This window comes from Procambarus clarkii, chromosome 46, assembly GCF_040958095.1.
Source record: "Procambarus clarkii isolate CNS0578487 chromosome 46, FALCON_Pclarkii_2.0, whole genome shotgun sequence".
Lineage (NCBI taxonomy): Eukaryota > Metazoa > Arthropoda > Malacostraca > Decapoda > Cambaridae > Procambarus > Procambarus clarkii.
The window spans coordinates 30,354,249-30,378,740 of record NC_091195.1 but is presented as its reverse complement, the minus strand read 5'-3'; positions in this window follow the sequence as shown (position 1 = coordinate 30,378,740).

Genomic DNA, 24,492 nt, shown 5'->3' with positions numbered 1-24,492 from the left:
AGGTAAGATAGGTAAGGTAAGGTATGTTAGGATAGGTAAAGTTAGGTTATGCAGGTTAAGTTAGGTAAGATAAGTAAAGTTAGGTAAGATAGGTAAGGTAAGGTATGTTAGGATAGGTAAAGTTAGGTAATATAGGTAAGGTAAGGTAAGTTATGTTAGGATAGGTAAAGTTAGGTTATGCAGGTTAAGATAGGTAAGATAGGTAAAGTTAAGTAAGATAGGTAAGGTAAGGTAAGTTATGTTAGGATAGATAGTTAGGTTATGCAGGTTAAGTTAGGTAAGATAGGTAAAGGTAAGGTAAGGTAAGTTAGGATAGGTAAAGTTAGGTAAGATAGGTAAGGTAAGGTAAGTTATGTTAGGATAGGTAAAGTTAGGTTATGCAGGTTAAGTTAGGTAAGTAACATTGGGTGGAGAGGATAGGTTACGTAGGTTTGAACAGTGTAGTTCAGAGAACAGTTTTAGGGTAAAGCGACTAAGAAAATATATTTTAACAGAAGTGCAGGTTTGGTATGAAAAGCTGAACTAGTTACATTTTGGAGAGAAATTTTATGACTGTAGATGTCTTAAAGAATAACATGATGGAAGAAGGAGAGTTTCTTTGATGAACGAAGGTGTCTTAGAGAACAACTTTTGGAGAACGAAGGTGAATTAGAGATCACTTTGATGACTCTGAGAATAACTATGGTCAACGAATATGGATTGGAAAGTTTCTCTAATGAACGAAGGTGACTAAAAGAATAACTTTGATGACTTTGAGAATGTCATAGAAGGTTGTAACAGAACCCATGAGCACTACACCAGAAATATATACAGTTTTGATATTCCTAGAGTACGACTTAATCAAACTAGAAATGCTCTACAAATCAAGGGGCCCAGAATGTGGAATGACCTTCCCATCCATGTTAAAGACTGTACCTCTCTCAACCAGTTTAAGATAAAAACTAAACACTATCTAATAAATTCCCTGTAACCTACCTTACCCCTCTGTTGTCAACCCATGTCTGTTATTTTTTTTTTAATGAACACTGTTTGTCAACCTATTGTATTTGTGCTGCTTTTCAGTCATGTTCCCCCCTTTTTTTATCTTTATTTGTATTTGTTCTCAACACATTTTATTCCTTATGCTCAATTAGTATTAAGTTCTAGATATTAATGTTTTTCCTCCCCGAAACGCATTGCATAATAGTGGCTTTAGGCATTGTATGTACTAGCTCTATCTATATATTGATCCATTAATGTAACATCACTTGTATGTATGTACCTTACCTGAATAAACATATTTATATATTTATTTATTATTTATCTTTGAGAACATGAGTAGTATTTTGTTAGCTCAGAGAATAACTTTTTGATGACATAGAGAATAACTTTGATGAGGAAGATTAACTTTAGATGTCTCTGAGAATAACTTTTATAACATAGTGAAGAACATTGATGGCTTAGAGAGAATATCTTTGATGAAAGATGATGTCTTAGATTAACTTTGACGTCTCTTGGAATAACTTTGATGACTTTGAGAACCAGTTTGATAGCTCTGAGAAAGACTTTGTTGTCTTAGAGAATAACTTTGAGGACTTAGAGAATTAATATGTTGAACGAAAGTGAGTTAGAGATTACCTTTGTTAACTCTGAGATTAACTTTGATGAACGAGAAAATACTTTTTGATGACATAGAGAATAATTTTGATAGCTCTGAGAATAACTTTTATGCCTCTGAGATTAACTGTAATGAACGAAGATGTCTTAGAAAGAATATCTTTGATGAAAGATGATGTCTTAGATTAACTTTGACGTCTCTTGGAATAACTTTGATGACTTTGAGAACCAGTTTGATAGCTCTGAGAAAGACTTTGTTGTCTTAGAGAATAACTTTGTTGTCTTAGAGAATAACTTTGAGGACTTAGAGAATTAATATGTTGAACGAAAGTGAGTTAGAGATTACCTTAAGTCTTAAAGGATGTCTTTGATGTCTCAAAGGATGTCTTTGAGTGCAACTTTGATGTCTTTTGAGTAAGTCCTTGATGTCTCGAAGAGTGTCTTTGACTATATTTCTTACTTAACGACATATAATTCTAGTTAGGAACAATGATGAATATGACTATTTTAGCGAAGTTAAAGGTTACTTTAGTTAAGAACAGTGTTGGAAAGAGGCTGCACATGACTATTTTCAGATGAGAGAAGTGATATTTCAGTTAAGAAATGACAAGGAAACATGATGAAGTAACTATTTTTTAGTTGACTGATGAATACTTTTAGTTAAGGAAAAAAGACAAAACATGACGAGGGAGACTATTTCTGTGCTCCCCAAAGTATAATGTCAGTTAAGAACAGCGATGAAAGATATCTTTGGTTATTTTTTCTTACTTGACAAAACATAATTTTAGTTAGGAACAATGATAATGAATATGACTTTTTCTGTTGATTGATGGATAATTTTAGTTATGAAATGACAATGAAACATGAAGAACACGGTTATTTTCTGATGACTAGGGAATAAGTTTAGTTATGAACAGTGTTGGAAAGATTCCTTTGACTATTTTTTGGTTGATTGGATATTAAGTTTAATTGAGAAATGAGGAAAGTGACTATGTTTTAGTTGATTGGCGAAAGATTTTTAGTTAAGAAGTTACAAGAAAGGTTTGTCTTTGTAAATTTGGAACTGAATAAAGTGTAGATTTGTTTAAGAATGGGGTTGGTAGAACTATTAAGTTGACGACGAGAATTACTTTGACATAGTTTTGCAAATAAAACTTGGTGACTAAAATTGTTGAGGGAACTGTATTGCAGTATAATATTATTTGACAAAGAACTAGTTAGTGAATGGAAGAAACAAATTGGTTTAAAGAAACAAAGAGCATAAAAAAAATTGAGGTTAAGTAGGGGAATGAACACAGTGAACATACGGTGAACACAGAAAACATGTAAGAAAAAGTTGATGGATAGAGTGAACATGCAGGGAATATGAACTTATAGAGAATATGAAGACATGATAAGGAACATAGAGAATACAAGAATGAACACTGAACATGTGAAGAACAAGCTAAGAACATTGAGAACATGAACATTGAGTATAAAAGTTATACAGAGAACATATGATGTACATGAAAACATGACAAAGAACATAGTGAACATACGGGGAAAATGGCAGAAAAAATTTGAACTGAGCATGCTGTGAACATTTGTAGAACATGGAATGAACACAGAAAACATGGAAAAAATGTGAAGAACACAGCTGAATATAAAGAAAATATGCAAATACAGTATGATGATTATTGAAGGTTTGGATACGTTGGGGATGAAAGATAATTACACAGGTTGGGGTTTTGTGACTACTCTGATAAAGAGTTAGGCTGGAGAGGGACTTGATCGGATATATTTATGTTCGATGATCTAAGACAGAGGAAATGGAGCTTGGCTAATGTCCTGATTAATTTTACTACGTTAGAAGTAAGGTGATCTTAAATCTCAGCCGATTTAGTTGGATAATAAAGAGCTTGTACAAAATGAGCTAAGCTGGGGGACAAGAGTTGAAACTTGATAACTGAACTGGTTTTTATTTACTATGTCTGAAAATGTAGTTGGGTGTTTAAATCTCAGGGGGATTTGGACTGATAGTAATGAATTTACAGGAGTGAACTTGGACAGAGGACAAGACCTAGAGTTTTATAATTGTTTACATCATATTTACTATGTCTGAAATACAGAGGGTAAAAATTTCAGGGAAATTGATGGGTTATTTACAAAGATACGAGAGAGAACTAAGGTGGGGACGAGAGCTGGAGCTCGTTAACTGTTTTGATCTTATTTACGGTGCCTGAAATACAGAGGGTAAAAATTTAAGGGGAATTGATAGGATATCAACAAAGACTTGATGGTAGAGTAGGGTGGGGGACGAGAGCTGGAGCTCAGTAACTGACTTGATTATATTTACTACGACTGAAATATGACTGTTTAAAATTTAAGGGGGATTGGACTGCTAGTAGCGAAAATGTGGTCTCTGTCAAATTTGGGTCTTCAATTGGACTCTGATTAATTTAGATCATGAACTGGACTCTGATGAAAATTGGGTAGAAAATGGACTCTGTCGAATTTCTGTCGTTAATTGGACTCTGACGAATTTTGCTAGAAAACTGGACTCTGACGAATTTCTGTTGATAATTGGACTCTGATGAAATTTTGAGCTTAAAACTGTCGCTGACTTATTTTGCTAGAAAACTGGACTCTGGCGAATTTCTGTTGATAATTGGACTCTGATGAAATTTGAGCTTAAAACTGTCTCTGACTAATTTTGCTCACAAAGTGGACTCTGTTCATTTTAGGTATACAATGGTCTCTGACGAAATTCTGTCTATAACTGGGCTCTGTTCAATTTTGGTCTTTACAGGTGAAATAGCCGTAAATGGATATAAAACTAAATGTTATGGCTAAGTTGTCTGTTTTCCCTAACAAAACATCTAAGACAATATTCTCTGAAAATGGTCTTTTTACAAATTCGGTCATAAACATATAAATAAACTTCTATGATTATTTGAAACTCTGAAAATAGCTGTAAGGAAATAGGAAGAGAGAGAGAGAGAGAGAGAGAGAGAGAGAGAGAGAGAGAGAGAGAGAGAGAGGGACGGTCCAGATATTATGGAGAAGATAAGATAAGATAAGAGGTAACCTGCATGCGGCGTCTGGCTGACGGTCTAAAGTAAACACAGGCGGGCCACAGATTGTGAGGTAAGGGGGGGAGGGAGGGGGTGTAAGGTATGAGCGGGAGATACAGGGGGGGGGAGGGGGAAGACAGTGAAATGATTCAGATATTTATGTTTGTTAAGGTTTCATAAGAAACCTTAACAAACTTCTATAATCTCAGAAATTACTCACTCATAAGAAATTCCTTAATCCCAAATCTGTGACTCCCCAAATTCACCTGAAACCCCCCAAGCGCTACACTTCATTTTAGACCTCAAAACCCCCAAGCGCTACACATGATATTTGACCTCAAAACCCCCAAGCGCTACACGTGATTTTTTTCCCCAGAAAAAAAATGTTCTGTGGCGCTTACCCCCACTACTACTGGTGTGTTGGTGTGGTATGTTAGTGTGGTGTTGAGTGTTGGCGTGATGTGTTGTCGTGATGTGTTTGTGTGGTGTGTGGGTGTGGTGTAAGAACATAAGAACATAAGAACATGGAAGAAATGAAATGTATGCTCGTGATGGGGTGCATTTTTCGAGAGCTGGGGTTGTTGCTGTTGCGAACTCGTTGGAAGAAGTGGTTAGAGGTGTTTGTTTGGGTTTAAACTGTTAGTAGATAGAGGTATGGGAATTGATTTGGAAGAAGGAGGTAATAAAAGTATGTGTTTGTGGGAGAAAGGAATTGGCAAAATGATCAGGGAAAGAGAAGGGCCTCAAAATAACAATTCACTTAGGGTACATTACACTAAACGTAGAAGTCTAAAAAATAAAATTAACGAATTAAATGCTCTTGTATGCACAGAAAAAATAGATATTATTGCACTTACTGAAACGTGGATGAATGTAGAAAATAGAGAACTATTAGCTGAATATCAAATAAATGGATTTAAACTATTTCACACAGATTGATATATTAGACGAGGAGGTGGAGTAGCCATATATGTTAGGGACAAATTGAAATGTAGTCTCAAAGAGGGAATCAAAACTGAGCCACACACAGAAACTATTTGGATAGAATTAAACGAAAAAACAAATAATATTATAATACGAGTTATATATAGGCCACCAAATTTAGACAGAATGGAAGCAAAGCATCTATGGGATGAAATATCTAGAGCATCTAGATCTAACAGTATTTTCGTCATGGGTGAATTTAATTTTAGTGGAATAAACTGGTTGAACAAAACAGGGAATAGTGAAGCTGAAGATTTTCTAGAATTAATTGACGATTGCTTTCTTACACAACACATTAAGGAACGAACACGGGAAAATAATATTTTAGATTTAGTGTTAACTAACAGGGAAACACAAATTAATGACATCGAAATAGGGAGTGAGCTAGGGAACAGTGATCACAAAGAAATCAGATTTAGCATAGAATGGAATAGACCTGTAGGAGAAAATTCTGTTAAAGTGCCAGATTTTCGAAAAGCTGATTTTAATAGCCTAAGAAATTTTTTGGGTCAAATTGATTTGGAAAGTCTTGGGTTTGGGGTGTGGGCCGGTCTTGGAGCGAGACATGAACCCAGCGATAGGTGACGTAAATGGGGATTCCGATGTGGATTCAATATATAACTTATTTAAGAATATTCTAAACAAAGCACAGGAACGTAGTATACCATACAAATTGAATAGATCGAATACCAATGACCCAAAGTGGATAACAAAGAATTTGAAGAACCTTATAGGTAAAAAGAGAGCTTGGTACAAAAGGATTAAAAATGGGGAGGTCACTTTAGAACAGGAATTCGTACAACTGGTTAGAAATATTAAAAAAGAGATAAGGAAAGCAAAAAGAAACTATGAAGTTCGCATAGCAGGGCAAGCAAAGACAAATCCTAAAGGGTTTTTTCAGTTATATCGTACTAAGACTAGGGAAAGGATAGGTCCATTAAAAACTGAGACAGGTCAAATAACAGATAGTGATGAAGAGATGAGTAGTATTTTTAATAAATATTTTGTATCTGTATTTACTAAAGAGGAACTTAACAATATGCCTTCAGCCGAACAAGTCTATGTGGGTGGGGACGAGGACAGGTTGACGAGTTTAACAGTTACCAGGGAGGATGTTCTTAAACAAATAGTAAGACTCAAACCAAACAAATCCCCAGGGCCGGATGAAGTGTTTGCCAGGGTGCTTAAAGAATGCAAAGAGGAGCTTTGTGACCCACTGTCAACCATATTTAATAAATCAATAGAGTCAGGCAGAGTGTCAGAGTTTTGGAAAGTTGCTAAGGTGATACCAGTTTTTAAGAAAGGAGATAGATCACTTGCGTCTAACTATCGACCAATTAGCCTAACGTCTATTGTGGGAAAGTTACTCGAATCTATAATAGCAAATAAAATTCGTCTTCATCTTGAAAAACATAAATTAATAATTGAGTCGCAACATGGTTTTATAAATAGCCGTTCATGTTTAACAAATTTGTTATCTTTTTATTCGAGCATTGTTGAGGCAGTTGATAGTGGTAAGGATTGCGATGTTGTGTACCTTGACTTTAGCAAAGCTTTTGATACAGTGCCACATGAAAGACTGATTAAAAAGATAGTCTCATGGTATTGGGGGTGCTATATTAAGCTGGATTAGGGCATGGCTATACCAAATGAAACAGAGTTAGTATAAATGGAGTCAAGTCAGAGTGGGAAAATGTTGTAAGTGGGGTGCCTCAGGGCTCTGTCCTGGGACCTCTGTTATTTATAATATATATAAATGATTTAGATTCAGGTTTGAGTAGCAACATTTTCAAATTTGCCGATGATACGAAAATCGGTAGGGAAATTAATTCGGAGGAGGACTCACTATCACTTCAAGTTGATCTAGATAGGGTTTTGAAATGGTCGAAGGATTGGCAGATGCAGTTTAATGCTGATAAATGTAAAATTCTGAGGTTAGGTAATGATGATGGAGTTACAAGATACGAGCTAGATGGTGTTGAGATTGCAAAGTCGGATTGCGAAAGGGATCTGGGAGTTATGATTAGCAAGAATTTAAAACAAAAGGATCAATGCATAAATGTTCGTAATAAGGCAAATCGGACACTTGGATTTATTAATCGCAGCGTTAGTAACAAGACACCTGGTGTGGTTCTCAAGCTATATCTTGCTCTAGTTAGGCCCCATTTAGATTATGCAGTTCAGTTTAGGTCGCCATATTATAGAATGGATATAAATTCACTTGAACGTGTCCAGCGTAGGATGACTAAGTTAATTCCCCAAATTAGAAATCTTTCATATGAAGAAAGATTAACAAAGCTTAAGTTGCATTCACTGGAAAGGCGAAGAGTTAGGGGTGACATGATAGAGGTTTACAAGTGGGTGAATGGACGTAACAAAGGGGATATTAATAGGGTATTAAAAGTATCAACACAAGACAGAACACGAAACAATGGGTATAAATTGGATAAGTTTAGATTTAGGAAAGACTTGGGTAAATACTGGTTCAGTAACAGGGTTGTTGATTTGTGGAACCAATTGCCGCGAACATTGTGGAGGTGGGGTCCCTCGATTGTTTCAAGCATGGGTTGGACATGTATATGAGTGGGATCGGGTGGTTATAAATAGGAGCTGCCTCGTATGGGCCAACAGGCCTTCTGCAGTTGCCTTTGTTCTTATGTTCTTAAATGTTTGTAATAAGGCAAATCGGACACTTAGATTTATTAATCGCAGCGTTAGTAACAAGACACCTGGTGTGGTTCTCAAGCTATATCTTGCTCTAGTTAGGCCCCATTTAGATTATGCAGGCGATGAGTCACAATAACGTGGCTGAAGTATGTTGACCAGACCACACACTAGAAATTGAAGGGACGACGACGTTTCGGTCCGTCCTGGACCATTCTCAAGTCGATTGTGATGAGGACAGGTAGGGACAGGCATTAAATAGGCAAGAGAGAGCTGAGGAGGAAAGTCAGGTGTAGGGGATAGTAGTAATGAGAACTGCAGCAGGCCTATTGGCCCATACGAGGCAGCTCCTATTATAACCACCGAAGGAGATAGTAATAGGAAAAAGAAGAGGATAGCAAGGGAGCGTAGAAGACAATGAACAGAAAAGGGAGAAGAGAGAAAGAAAGGGAAAGAGAAAGAAAGAAATGGAAGGGGGAAAGTTTATGTTAAGTCACGTTTGTTAGAAAGATTAGAGCATTTGAGTATATACTGTGAAAGGGAAGAGTCCACAGCAACAAAGCCAGGACTCAAGTTCATGGTGGGTACATTGTTAATAAGAGCCGATTCTACAAGACGGCGTCTGTGTAGAGTAGAGGCAGGAAAGATTATTTTGGAGGAAGACCAATCAATGGGATGATTAGAATCCCTCACATGGCAGAAGAGAGCATTGTTAGTGTCTGCAGACATAACAATTCTCTTGTGTTCTTTAAGTCTGTCATTCAGTGTACGGCCAGTTTCGCCAAAGTATTGGAACATAAGAACATAAGAAGAACATAAGAACAAAGGTAACTGCAGAAGGCCTATTGGCCCATACGAGGCAGCTCCTATTCTATAACCACCCAATCCCACTCATATACTTGTCCAACCCGTGCTTGAAACAATCGAGGGACCCCACCTCCACAATGTTACGCGGCAATTGGTTCCACAAATCAACAACCCTGTTACTGAACCAGTATTTACCCAAGTCTTTCCTAAATCTAAACTTATCCAATTTATATCCATTGTTTCGTGTTCTGTCCTGTGTTGATACTTTTAATACCCTATTAATATCCCCCCGGTTATGTCCATTCATCCACTTGTAAACCTCTATCATGTCACCCCTAACTCTTCGCCTTTCCAGTGAATGCAACTTAAGCTTTGTTAATCTTTCTTCATATGAAAGATTTCTAATTTGGGGAATTAACTTAGTCATCCTACGCTGGACACGTTCAAGTGAATTTATATCCATTCTATAATATGGCGACCAAAACTGAACTGCATAATCTAAATGGGGCCTAACTAGAGCAAGATATAGCTTGAGAACCACACCAGGTGTCTTGTTACTAACGCTGCGATTAATAAATCCAAGTGTCCGATTTGCCTTATTACGAACATTTATGCATTGATCCTTTGTTTTAAATTCTTACTAATCATAACTCCCAGATCCCTTTCGCAATCCGACTTCGCAATCACAACACCATCTAGCTCGTATCTTGTAACTCTATCATCATTACCTAACCTCAGAACTTTACATTTATCAGCATTAAACTGCATCTGCCAATCCTTTGACCATTTCAAAACCCTATCTAGATCAACTTGAAGTGATAGTGAGTCCTCCTCCGAATTAATTTCCCTACCGATTTTCGTATCATCGGCAAATTTGCAAATGTTGCTACTCAAACCTGAATCTAAATCATTTATATATATTATAAACAACAGAGGTCCCAGGACAGAGCCTTGAGGCACTCCACTTACAACATTTTCCCACTCTGACTTGATTCCATTTATACTAACTCTCTGTTTCCTTTGGTATAGCCATGCCCTAATCCAGCTTAATATAGCACCCCCAATACCATGAGACTCTATCTTTTTAATCAGTCTTTCATGTGGCACTGTATCAAAAGCTTTGCTAAAGTCAAGGTAAACAACATCGCAATCCTTACCACCATCAACTGCCTCAACAATGCTAGAATAAAAAGATAACAAATTTGTTAAACATGAACGGCCATTTATAAAACCATGTTGCGACTCAATTATTAATTTATGTTTTTCAAGAGAGGACAAGATGAACAGGAAATAGAGTAGACACCAGCAGCATTAGAAGCAGGAGGAGCAGTGTGAACTAGATTGCTACGAAGTGTGTTAGTTTGTCGAAAGGCGAGTTTAATGTCAAGAGGACGAAAGGTATTGGTAAAAGTTTTGAGTTCAGATATGAAGGGAAGGCATAGTACAGTGCTACTAGTGTTGGAAGCAGGTTTAGGATGAAAGAAATTTCGTTTAGCTTGAGAGTGGGCACAGTTGATGAAATGCAAAGGATAACCAAGGCGAGAGAATGATTTGTAGATAAAGGCAATTTCAGAATCAAGAAACTGAGGGTCGCTGATGCGTAGAGCGCGGAGGAAGAGAGAGACGAGGACACTTTTCTTAACAGAAAGAGGATGGTAGGAAAAGAAGTGAATGTACATGCCACTATGCATGGGTTTACGGTAGACAGAGAAAGAGAACCCAGACACAGAGCTGTGAACATGAACATCAAGAAAAGGAAGGAGGGAATTAGATTCCCACTCAACTTTGAAATGGATAGAAGGAGCCAGATTGTTAAGAGAGGCGAGGAAAGGCTGGAAAAGATTAAGGTCATGAGGCCATAAAGCAAAAATGTCATCAACATAGCGAAGCCAGAGAGAGGGACGAGTATCAATAGAAGGAAGAAGAACAGTTTCGAAGTATTCCATGTAGAAATTAGCAAGAACAGGGGAGAGAGGGGAACCCATAGCGACACCGAAAGTTTGAGTGTAATATTTACCGTTGAAAGAGAAAGAGTTAGATTCAACACAGAGTCTAATGAGATCGAGGAAAACGTCAGTGGGAAGTAGGAGAGGAAGGAGACCCTCTGACGCCTTCTGTCTGAGGAAAGAGAGAACGTCATCGAGCGGAACATTAGTGAACAGAGAGTCGACATCAAGACTAAGCATTTTACAAGAGGGTTGCAGGCGCAGTCTTTCTATGAAGTCCTGAGAGTGACGAAGGTGGGCAGGGGAAAAAGTGCCAAGGTAAGGTGTCAGGGTTTTAGCGAGCCAGGAGGCAAGAGGATAGCTGACAGAGCCCCGTGAAGAAATGATAGGACGAAGAGGAACACCAGGTTTATGAGTCTTAGGAAGACCATAGAAATAAGGAAGAGAAGGGCAGATGACACGGAAACGTTTAATGAGATCAAAGTCAGGAGGGCAAAGACTAGAGAGCTGTCTTAGTTTGCGGTTAAAGGAAGTTTTGAGGCGATCCAAAGGGTTAGAAGTCAGAGGAGCATAAGTGTGAGAGTCAGAGAGCAAGACATCTGCTTTTCGGAGGTAGTTCTCACGGTCAAGGACAACCACTGAATTGCTTTTGTCTGAAGGAAGGATAAGAATAGAGTTGTTAGATTTCAGGGAGGCAAGGGCAAGCTGGAAGCGACGAGGAAGGTGGTTATTTTTAGAAAACAAGCTGTCAAGAACGGGGATAAGGGCCCCTCTAAAGGCAGACAGGTCCGAAAGAGTACTAGAGTTAGAATTGACAAACCTGTCAAAGGAACTAATGAGATCAATGCCACAGCGTGGGCCAGGGGAAGTAGCAAAAGACAGACCAAGACCAAGAAGTTCTTGCTGGTGCTTAGAAAGAGAGTAGGACGAAAGGTTGGTAACACAGTCAGAGAGAGAGTATTTGGCCCAAGGACTGTTGGAGATCAGGCGTTGAAGTTTGTTGTGTAGTGTGGAGGAGTGGTGGGAAGAGGAGACGTGAGCAGTGTCAAATGCAATTGGAAAAATGATATTGCATAGATCACTGGGAAGAGAAGAGGACAGAAAGCGTTGCTGTTGACAAACAGCAAGAAAAGCCTCGTCAACTTGCAAGGAGGTGGCATGAATAAGTTCTTGAAGAAGAAGGCGGGGGTCCCTCGATTGTTTCAAGCGCGGGTTGGACAAGTATATGAGTGGGATTGGGTGGTTATAGAATAGGAGCTGCCTCGTATGGGCCAATAGGCCTTCTGCAGTTACCTTTGTTCTTATGTTCTTATGTTCAGGGGAAGGAGATTATCTAGATTATGTAGTTCAGTTTTGGTCGCCATATTATAGAATGGATATAAATTCACTTGATCGTGTCCAGCGTAGGATGACTAAGTTAATTCCCCAAATTAGTAATCTTTCATATGAAGAAAGATTAACAAAGCTTAAGTTGCATTCACTGGAAAGGCGAAGAGTTAGGGGTGACATGATAGAGGTTTACAAGTGGATGAATGAACATAACAAAGGGGATATTAATAAGGTATTAAAAGTATCAACACAAGACAGAACACGAAACAATGGGTATAAATTGGATAAGTTTAGATTTAGGAAAGACTTGGGTAAATACTGGTTCAGTAACAGGGTTGTTGATTTGTGGAACCAATTGCCGCGTAACATTGTTGAGGTAGGGTCCCTCTATTGTTTCAAGCATGGGTTGGACATGTATATGAGTGGGATTGGGTGGTTATAAATAGGAGCTGCCTCGTATGGGCCAATAGGCCTTCTGCAGTTGCCTTTGTTCTTTTGTTCTTATGTTCTTATGAACAAAGGCAACTGCGGACGGCCTATTGGCCCATACGAGGCAGCTCCTATTTATAACCACCCAATCCCACTCATATACTTGTCCAACCCGCGCTTGAAACAATCGAGGGACCCCACCTCCAGCACGTTACGCGGTAATTGGTTCCACAAATCAACAACCCTGTTACTGAACCAGTATTTACCCAAGTCTTTCCTAAATCTAAACTTATCCAATTTATACCCATTGTTTCGTGTTCTGTCCTGTGTTGATACTTTTAACACCCTATTAATATCCTCTTTGTTATGTCCATTGTTACGAACCCGGATCCAGCGTCCGTGCCTGGAGCAGTGACAAACACGCCATCTGTGGGTCAGCTCCCGAAACCCCCGCCAAACGAACGACGACACCTAGTGAGGACAGCGTGTACTGGCCTCAAGGACCAGTTTCCAGTCTGGTTCAGCGCTCAACACCGCCGCTCCTGACCTCTGGTGAAGTGGTGCTCCGAAGACAGCGCCATCTATGGAGTGGATATGTCGAGCGTTTGTATCTGAGCCTGTGAGTGTGGTGTATTAGTGTCCCGGTTATTAATGACGTGTCTGCTTACAGAGCCGACCTGGGACCACTGTGATGGAAGTGGAGTCAGTCTACCCGAGGCAGCCAGTCTCCATACAGTGAAGTTTGCTGCAGCTGTCGTGACGTCGCCCCCCGGAAGAACACTGTGGTGTGTTAAGCCTGCCAGTGGAGTGGCAGTGGAAGGATTTACCCGGGACCGACGGTTGGAGACGATAATCCACTGGGGTATTGAGGACAGGAGGGTGATTGGTGATATCACACGAGACTCCTGTCTAGGGCGTACCCCTTTTATCGTTCGTGGAGTGGCCGTACCAGCCTTGGTGGCTCAGTACCTGCCAGCAGACCTGCTGGACGTGTGGTTGACGGCCTCCACGACGGTGCCCCCAGTGGACCTGTGTTGTGGCTGACCTGTGGCCAGGGTAGGCTCGGCGTTCTCAGAGGACACGTCTTGAGGCCACGAAGAAAGCACCGCGGACTCAGCACCTAGCTTCGAGGATCCATAGTCTCCAGCAGAAGACTACAGTGTAGATCCCATTTGTAAAGTGTTAATACCCCTCCCCCTTGTGTACGTTTTACTTTTATATATTTAAATGGTGATGGTGAACATTATATAATATTAAGTTCTTAACTTTCTTTCCCTACTCCCTTTTAAGTTACTTGCGTCACGGATCTCATCCCTTGATAGCCACTACTGGCTTGGGAACGGATACATATATCTTCCTCTAACAACATCAGAGTGAGAACCCCGTTGCGTCCCGAGAGGGCCGTAACATAATTGGCATCCCCAGCGGGATCCGTCCCCTTGTTAAGTATGTTTGACAGGGGTGGTGAAGTGGCGTAATCCCTGTAAATAATTCCCCCCTGTGTGTGACGATTGTGACGTTATTCGTCCTGTGCGGTGCTCAGTGACTCAGTGCAATATTGGGTAGTGTGGTGCCCGAAGTGATTACGTGCAATATTGGCAAGTGCAGTGTTTGGTGCGATAAAGTGCAATATTGGCGTAGAACAGTGCTCGGTGTGTTAAGTGCTAACGTGTAAGCAGTGTGTTAAGTGCAAAGTGTTCCATCTGTGACAATGGCAGACAAAGCTACCATCGATGATCTGGACGAGGTTCAGGCTTTTCTGAACAGAGAGGATTGTCTTGCCAGATTAAAATATTTGAGCAAACCAGAGCTTGTACTAGTGAGCGCCTACCTGGAGATCAAGATCCGTGCCAGTGATTCCCGTGTGGAGATCTTGTCCAAGGTTCACCGGCACCTGAAGGCAGAAGAGAAACAGGGAAGCGAGACTCCTAGTACAAGGGAAGGTGAGGAAATAGCTTCCACGGAAAAGGAAGATAAGGGCAGTGACATTGACAGTGATGCAGGTGAGCTTAATATCAGCTTCCTAACAGTCAAAATGCGTGCCCTAGAGATTAATCGTGAGATAGAGTGGAAAAAGTTAGAATTAGAACGGGAATTAAAAGATAAAGAAGTGGAGATGAAAAATAAAGAAATGGAGATGAAAGAAAAGGAATTGGCGATGAGGCGTTTAGAATTAGAAAGAGAAGAGAAACGAGAGAGACAAGATAAAGAATTAGAGATGAGACGTTTAGAATTAGAAGAAAGGAAAGCAGAGAGAGAAAGAGAAGAGAAACGAGAAAGAGAAGAACGAGAAAGAGAAGAGAAACAGCGAGAGAGAGAAGAAAAAGAAAGACAGAGACAACATGAACTAGAAATATTACGGTTAGGCGGTGGTCGGAGGCTAACAACGGACACCAGCGGTTTCGATCCGGTAAGGAATATCAAAATGGTCCCCAAATTCCATGAGAAGGAAGTGTCAAAATTCTTTGCAGCCTTCGAGAAAGTCGCTGCCTCTCTGGAGTGGCCAAGGGAGAATTGGGCCATCATGATACAGTCAGTCTTGACTGGGAAGGCCCAAATTGCCTACTCTACATTATCCCTTGACGACTCCGGCGATTACGATATGGTGAAGAAAGTGGTGCTCATGGCGTACCAATTGGTACCTGAGGCTTATAGGCAAAAGTTCAGAAACCTGAAGAAGACCTCAGAGCACACTTTTACCGAATTCGCCACGATCAAGGAGCGACTTTTCCAGGAATGGTGTGCCTCTCGGAAGGTGGAGACCAGGGAAGACCTCGAACAGCTGATTCTGCTCGAGGACTTCAAGGATTGTTTGTCTGGAGACCTCAAGACGTACTTGGAGGAACAGCAGGTAGAGACCTTGAGTGCAGCAGCCACCATGGCTGAAGAGTATATCCTGACTCATAGGCCGTCTGCTAAGTACGTCCCGAGGAATTACCAGCGCCGGTTTGACAGACCTCACGACGAAGAAGAAGAAAGACCCGTCCCACGAAGCGCTAAGAAGACGCCCCCAAGTAGCCCCCGAAGAACAAGTCCTAGTAGTCCGAAACACCGTAGTCCAAGGAGGAATATGGTGTGCTGGACTTGTGGGCAGAAAGGGCACATAGCTGCTAGGTGCCGAGGCAGAAGAGGTGGCAGCGCACGAAGGGAGGTGATGTTGATGAGCTGTGTTACGTCACCAGTAGGAAACCAGTCTACGACGACGCAGGAAGGACCAAGTTTGTTGGCCCCTCACACTTCAACCGGGTATGTAACGAGTAATCATACTGGTAGATCAATTGTAGTGCTCAGAGATAGTGGAGCAGCCCAGTCCCTGATCGTGAAGAGCTCGTTACCCGAGGGAGTAAGTGTGGATGGGAGACCAGAGGTTATCCTGGTTGGGTTTCCGAGAACGCAGTATATCGCCCCCTTAGTGCCAGTACATCTCGACACGCCTTATTTCAGCGGCACATGTGCGTTGGCAGTAGTCGATACCCTCCCTGTGACTGGGATTGACGTGGTACTAGCCAACGACTTGGTGACCGATTGGAGCATCAATCATCCCAAGGTTGCGGACGAGTCTACCGGAGCAGCAAGGTCTGAGGTAACAGGCAATGGTAATGTCCAGGTAAAGACAGACCCGGATGTAACTATGTTTAATTTGTCCTCTCGCCTACAGATTGAGAGCGTTCTAGCAGTGTCTCCTGATTCTCTCGACAAGGAACATGAAGTTAAGAAGGCAGAGGTACCTGAGCACGAAGAGAGGCCTTGTGTGCAGGCACCCACAGATACCAACGAGTCTGGAGCGAAGGCGGATGTGTACTTGCGGTATGGCAAGGTACAGCGTGTATTGAACCAGCCAGAGATTCCCCAGACTTCAGAGGTATGTGAGGTGTGTTCAAAAGGTCTAGTGCCCTCTTCGGTCCAAGCCAGGCTAGTGGATGTTGCCGGCTATGGACATGACTGGCTCAGGAAGCATATCCCTCAATTGACCCCATGTTTCTTAGCGATATTTTGTTTTATTCTCCTATGCATTCTATGTGTTCTCAGTAAGGATCAGTGGACGACCCGAAGGATGGTGGCTCCCGTGAACATCGTAAAGAGGTCCCAGGGATTGGAGATTTGTACTGCAAGTGTTGCAGTTGAAGAAGGGACCTGGGAGGTAATAGATGATACAGGAGGTACGATATGTGATAATGTGAGTGACTGTTTCCGACAGGTTGACACCCCCCGCGTGACTGCTGAGCCTCAACACAGCGTTATACGGAACGTTGGTCGACCTGACGGGGGCAGAGCGAATGCCATCTTCGGTGAGCAAGCAGCCCTGTTGGAACTAGGTGTGGGCCTAGTAGAGGAGTGTATAGTAAGTACTGACTTGCCCATTGTCGCTATCACTCTGAATTATCAGACCCCTGTATTCCAGGTTCCTGCCTCCCTGAAGGACCATCGGACTGGCACCAGAAATGCCGTCTGTGATCAGCCGTCATCGGTGCCTCAACGCAGAGAAGTGTCGAGTCACCCCAGATCGTGTCTACACGGATCCTTACTAGAGAGGTGTGAGATGATGCCCCTGCTTGACATCGCAGTGGAGACGTGGAAGGTTACGCCAGGCAGGACATCGCCTTCAATCTACAAGTTCCCTTTGTGCCAGGGTTCTTTAGTACAGTTTGGTGGACGAGACAGCCTCGCAATTCCAGATCATAAAGCATGCGTGTCCATTTGGAGTTGTGTCGTCGTACTAATTTGGTTTGTGTTTCTTTTTATAGAACCCCAAACCAAATTCTTTTTGGTGGGGAGGTGTTACGAACCCGGATCCAGCGTCCGTGCCTGGAGCAGTGACAAACACGCCATCTGTGGGTCAGCTCCCGAAACCCCCGCCAAACGAACGACGACACCTAGTGAGGACAGCGTGTACTGGCCTCAAGGACCAGTTTCCAGTCTGGTTCAGCGCTCAACACCGCCGCTCCTGACCTCTGGTGAAGTGGTGCTCCGAAGACAGCGCCATCTATGGAGTGGATATGTCGAGCGTTTGTATCTGAGCCTGTGAGTGTGGTGTATTAGTGTCCCGGTTATTAATGACGTGTCTGCTTACAGAGCCGACCTGGGACCACTGTGATGGAAGTGGAGTCAGTCTACCCGAGGCAGCCAGTCTCCATACAGTGAAGTTTGCTGCAGCTGTCGTGACGTCGCCCCCCGGAAGAACACTGTGGTGTGTTAAGCCTGCCAGTGGAGTGGCAGTGGAAGGATTTACCCGGGACCGACGGTTGGAGACGATAATCCACTGGGGTATTGAGGACAGGAGGGTGATTGGTGATATCACACGAGACTCCTGTCTAGGGCGTACCCCTTTTATCGTTCGTGGAGTGGCCGTACCAGCCTTGGTGGCTCAGTACCTGCCAGCAGACCTGCTGGACGTGTGGTTGACGGCCTCCACGACGGTGCCCCCAGTGGACCTGTGTTGTGGCTGACCTGTGGCCAGGGTAGGCTCGGCGTTCTCAGAGGACACGTCTTGAGGCCACGAAGAAAGCACCGCGGACTCAGCACCTAGCTTCGAGGATCCATAGTCTCCAGCAGAAGACTACAGTGTAGATCCCATTTGTAAAGTGTTAATACCCCTCCCCCTTGTGTACGTTTTACTTTTATATATTTAAATGGTGATGGTGAACATTATATAATATTAAGTTCTTAACTTTCTTTCCCTACTCCCTTTTAAGTTACTTGTGTCACGGATCTCATCCCTTGATAGCCACTACTGGCTTGGGAACGGATACATATATCTTCCTCTAACAACATCAGAGTGAGAACCCCGTTGCGTCCCGAGAGGGCCGTAACATCCATTCACCCACTTGTAAACCTCTATCATGTCACCCCTAACTCTTCGCCTTTCCAGTGAATGCAACTTGAGCTTTGCTAATCTTTCTTCATATGAAAGATTTCTAATTTGGGGAATTAACTTAGTCATCCTACGCTGGACACGTTCAAGTGAATTTATATCCATTCTATAATATGGCGACCAAAACTGTGCTGCATAATCTAAATGGGGCCTAACTAGAGCAAGATATAGCTTGAGAACCACACCAGGTGTCTTGTTACTAACGCTGCGATTAATAAATCCCAGTGTCCGATTTGCCTTATTACGAACATTTATGCATTGATCCTTTTGTTTTAAATTCTTACTAATCATAACTCCCAGATCCCTTTCGCAATCGGACTTCGCAATCTCAACACCATCTAGCTCGTATCTTGTAACTTTATCATCATTACCTAACCTCAGAACTTTACATTTATCAGCATTAAACAGCATCTGCCAATCCTTTGACCATTTCAAAACCCTATCTAGATCAACTTGAAGTGATAGTGAGTCCTCCTCCGAAATAATTTCCCTACCGATTTTCGTATCATCGGCAAATTTGCAAATGTTGCTACTCAAACCTGAATCTAAATCATTTATATATATTATAAACAACAGAGGTCCCAGGACAGAGCCTTGAGGCTCTCCACTTACAACATTTTCCCACTCTGACTTGATTCCATTTATACTAATTCTCTGTTTCCTTTGGTATAGCCATGCCCTAATCCAGCTTAATATAGCACCCCCAATACCAAGAGACTCTATCTTTTTAATCAGTCTTTCATGTGGCACTTTATCAAAAGCTTTGCTAAAGTCAAGGTACACAACATCACAATCCTTACCACTATCAACTGCCTCAACTATGCTAGAATAAAAAGATAAATTTGTTAAACATGAACGGCCATTTATAAAACCATGTTGCGACTCAATTATTAATTTATGTTTTTCAAGATGAAGAGGAATTTTATTTGCTTTCCAAAACTCTGGCACTCTGCCTGACTCTTGATTTATTAAATATGGTTGACAGTGGGTCACAAAGCTACTCTTTGCATTCTTTAAGCACCCTGGCAAACACTTCATCCGGCCCTGGGGATTTGTTTGGTTTGAGTTTTACTATTTGTTTAAGAACATCCTTCCTGGTAACTGCTAAACTCGTCAACCTGTCCTCGTCCCCACCCACATAGATTTGTTCGGCTGAAGGCATATTGTTAAGTTCCTCTTTAGTAAATACAGATACAAAATATTTATTAAAAATACTACTCATCTCTTCATCACTATCTGTTATTTGACCTGTCTCAGTTTTTAATGGACCTATCCTTTCCCTAGTCTTAGTACGATATAACTGAAAAAACCCTTTAGGATTTGTCTTTGCTTGCCCTGCTATGCGAACTTCATAGTTTCTTTTTGCTTTCCTTATCTCTTTTTTAACATTTCTAACCAGTTGTACGAATTCCTGTTCTAAAGTGACCTCCCCATTTTTAATCCTTTTGTACCAAGCTCTCTTTTTACCTATAAGGTTCTTCAAATTCTTTGTTATCCACTTTGGGTCATTAGTATTCGATCTATTCAATTTGTATGGTATACTACGTTCCTGTGCTTTGCTTAGAATATTCTTAAATACGTTATATATTGAAACCACATCGAAATCCCCATTTAAGTCACCTATCGCTGGGTTCGTGTCTCGCTCCAAGACCGGCCCCCACCCCATACCCAAGACTTTCCACTCTATTTGTCCCAAAAAATTTCTTAGGCTATTAAAATCAGCTTTTCGAAAATTTGGCACTTTAACAGAGTTTTCTCCTACTGGTCTATTCCATTCTATGCTAAATCTGATTTCTTTGTGATCACTGTTCCCTAGCTCACTCCCTATTTCGATGTCATTAATTTGTGTTTCCCTGTTAGTTAACACTAAATCTAAAATATTATTTTCCCGTGTTGGTTCCTTAATGTGTTGCGTAAGAAAACAATCGTCAATTAATTCTAGAAAATCTTCTGCTTCACTATTCCCTGTTTTGTTCAACCAGTTTATTCCGCTAAAATTAAAGTCACCCATGACATAAATACTGTTAGATCTAGATGCTCTAGATATTTCATCCCATAGATGCTTTGCTTCCATTCTGTCTAAATTTGGTGGCCTATATATTACTCCTATTATAATATTATTAGCTTTTTCGTTTAATTCAATCCAAATAGTTTCTGTGTGTGGCTCTGTTTTGATTCCCTCTTTGAGACTACATTTCAAATTGTCCCTAACATATATGGCTACTCCACCTCCTCGTCTAATATATCTATCTGTGTGAAATAGTTTAAATCCATATATTTGATATTCAGCTAATAGTTCTCTATTTTCTACAATAGTTCTCTATTTATAGGAAAATAGTTCTCTATTTTCTACATTCATCCACGTTTCGGTAAGTGCAATAATATCTATTTTTTCTGTGCAGACAAGAGCATTTAATTCGTTAATTTTATTTCTTAGACTTCTACTGTTAGTGTAATATACCCTAAGTGAATTGTTATTTTGCGGACCTTCTCTTTCCCTGATCGTTTTGCCAATTCCTTTCTCCCACAAACACATACTTTTATTACCTCCTTCCTCCAAATCAATTCCCATACCTCTATCTACTAACAGTTTAAACCCAAACAAACACCTCTAACCACTTCTTCTAACGAGTTCGCAACAGCAACAACCCCAGCTCTCGATAGATGCACCCCATCACGAGCATACATTTCATTTCTTCCATAGAAGTGTTCCCAGTTGTCTATGAAAGATATTGCATTTGATTTGCAATATCTTTCCAGCCGGCAATTGACACCAAGTGCCCTCGATATCCATTCATTTCCCACTCCCTTTCTTGGAAGAATGCCACATATGATCGGGATTCCTCCCTTGCTCCTAACTAACTCTATGGCTGTTTTATACCTCTGAATCAGTTCCTCACTCCTAACTCGACCAACATCATTTCCTCCCACGCTAATGCAAATAATGGGATTGTTCCCATTACCAGCCATAATATCATTCATGTTGTTTATAATATCACCAATGCCAGCTCCGGGATAGCAAACCCTTAACCTGTTCCCCCTATCTCTAGCACAAAACGTTCTATCCAAATACCTTATCTGGGAATCTCCCACAACTAAGGTTTACTTAGGTACTTCCTTTACTCTCTGAGGGGCCTGCGCTTCCTTGCTCTTCATTGCTTTCCCTTTTGCGCGATCCGCAGTCTCACCACAGCACTCGTCCTCCAAAACGTCAAATTAATTAGAAGTTGCTATGGCGTTGTGTATTGCTATGGAAGTTGTGTATTAGCGTGATGTGTCTGTGTGGTGTGTTGGCGCGGTGTGTCGGTGTGGTGTGGTGTGTTAGCGTGGTGTGTTAGCGTGGTGTGTTGGCGTGGTGTGTTGGTGTGGTGTGTTAGCGTGGTGTATTGGTGTGGTGTGTTGGTGTGGTGTTTTGGTGTGGAGAGTTGGCATGGTGTGTTGGCGTGATGGGTTGGTGTGGTGTGTTGGTGTGGTTTGTTAGTGTGGTGTGTTGGTGTGAGGGGGTTGGTGTGGTGTGTTGGCGTGGTGTGTTGTCTTGGTGTGTTGGTGTTGGGTGTTAGCGTGTTGTGTTGTTGTTGTGTGTTAGCATCATGTGTTGGTGTGGTGTGTTGGTGTGGTGTGCAGGCGTGGTGTGTTGGTGTGGTGTGTGTTGGTGAGGTGTGTTTGTGTGGTGTGTTGGCGTGGTGTGTTGGTGTGGTGTGGTATGTTAGCGTGGTGTGTTAGCGTGGTGTGTTGGCGTGGTATGGTGGCGTTGTGTGTTGATGTGGTGTGTCGGTGTGGTGTGTCGGTGTGGTGTGTCGGTGTGGTGTGTTGGCGTTGAGTGTTGGTGTGGTGTATTGATGTGGTGTGTCGGTGTGGTGTGTTGGTTTGGTGTTTTTGTATGGTGTGGTCCCTTGGTGTGGTGTGTTGGCGTGGTGTGTTGGTGTGTTGTGTTGGTGTGGTGTGTTGGTGTGGTGTGTTTGCGTGGCTTGCTGGTGTGGTGTGGAGTGTTGGTGTGGTGTGTTGGCGTGGTGTGTTCGTCTGGTGTATTGGTGTGGTGTGTTGCCGTGGTGTGTTGCCGTGGTGTGTTGGTGTGGTGTGTTGATGTGGTTTGTTGGTGTGGTGTGGTGTGGTGTGGTGGCATAGGGTGTTGGTGTGGAGTGTTGGCCTGGTGAGTTAGTGTGGTGTGATGGTGTGGTGTGTTGGCGTGGTGTGTTGGTGTGGTGTGTTGGCGTGATGTGTTGGTGTGGTGTGTTGGCCTGGTCTGGTGACGTGGTGTGTTGGTGTGGCGTGTTGGTGTGGTGCGTTGGCATGGTGTTTTAGTGTGGTGTGTTGGTGTGGTGTTCTGGTGTGGTGTGTTGGCATGGTGTGTTGGCGTAGTGTATTGGTGTGGTGTGTTGCTGAGGTGTGGTGGAGTGGTGAGTTGGCGTGGTGGGTTAGCTTGGTGTGATGGCGTGGTGAGTTGGCGTGTTGTTGGCGTGTGTGATGGCGTGGTGTGATGGCGTGGTGTGTTGGCGTGGTGTGATGGAATGTTGTGATGGCATCGTGTGTTTTCGTGATATGTTGGTGTGGAGTGATGGTGTGGTGTGGTGTGTGTCCGTGGTGTGGTGGCGAGATGTTGTCATTGTGTGTTAGCATGGCGTGAGATGTTGGCATGGTGTGTTAGCATGGCGTGGTGTGGCGTGGTGTGGTTTGGTGACGTTGCATTGCGTGAGTAGTAGGGATGACGGTTCAGTGGTTACACTTGGTTTTAGGTCCAGTAAAATAGACATCGTAGCGGTGACATTTTATTTTCGGGATATTACAGCTAACCCGTCAGGTTTTCAAGGTAAAAAATTGTCAGTTTTTCTTAGTCCTACGGCGTCGGGGTTCCAGGTAAATTAGTTTTTCAGATATTTACTTAATGCTAAGCCACCATCCGTTTAAGATCAAAATTATTTCAGAGTTCATATAATTATAGAAGTTTGTTTAAGAAATATTATAGAAAAAATTTATGGTCTTCTCTACATTCTTATTTAACTCTGCAGACATAAACTGATATTTTAAATTTGTAGGCTTGAAGTAACTTGCATGTATAAATACACTTTATAAGAAAAAACGCCAGTCGCATTACCCACCAACACTCCCCATTCCCTCTCCCCCTGTTCCCACCTCGCACCCCCCACCTCCCCACTCTAGCACCATCAATCTTTTCCCTACCTTCACCTTTATCTAATCAATGCCCCTCCCCCTTTCCCCCGCTTTACCTGTTCGTACCTCATATCGCCTCTCCCTCTCTTCATCCTTCATAATTTGCAAACTCGTTATTAATCTACATTTCAGACAATGTAATACAATTCGTAATCTTAGTTTAGGATTCGCCAAAATATACCAAACAATCAATCAGGGCTATAATTCATGCTAACAATCTAATATCCCTAAAATTTAAAAGTCATATTTCAGATGTAGTAAATAAGATAAAGTCAGTAACCAAGTTCTAGCTCCAGTCCCAACCTTAACTTCCTCTCGTATCTTCGTTAATATATAATAAATTCCACTGAAATTTAAACCCGCTGTATATCAGACTTTATAAAATACAACAATTTAGGGACCGAGCTCCAGCTCCTGGCCCGCCTCATTTATACAACTTCGTTAGTATCTCAAGATAACCTCCAGGTAGTATCTAATCATTTTCTTCGAAATTTAAGACTGCTATATTTCTTTCAAGTTCCTTGCAAGGTCAATTCGTCCGATGGTCTTTGCATGCTACATGAGACTTAAACAACTATTACCGTGTATCTTTTATTTTGGCATGACTCATATGTAAATACACAACTCCTCCTTCCTTCCTTCC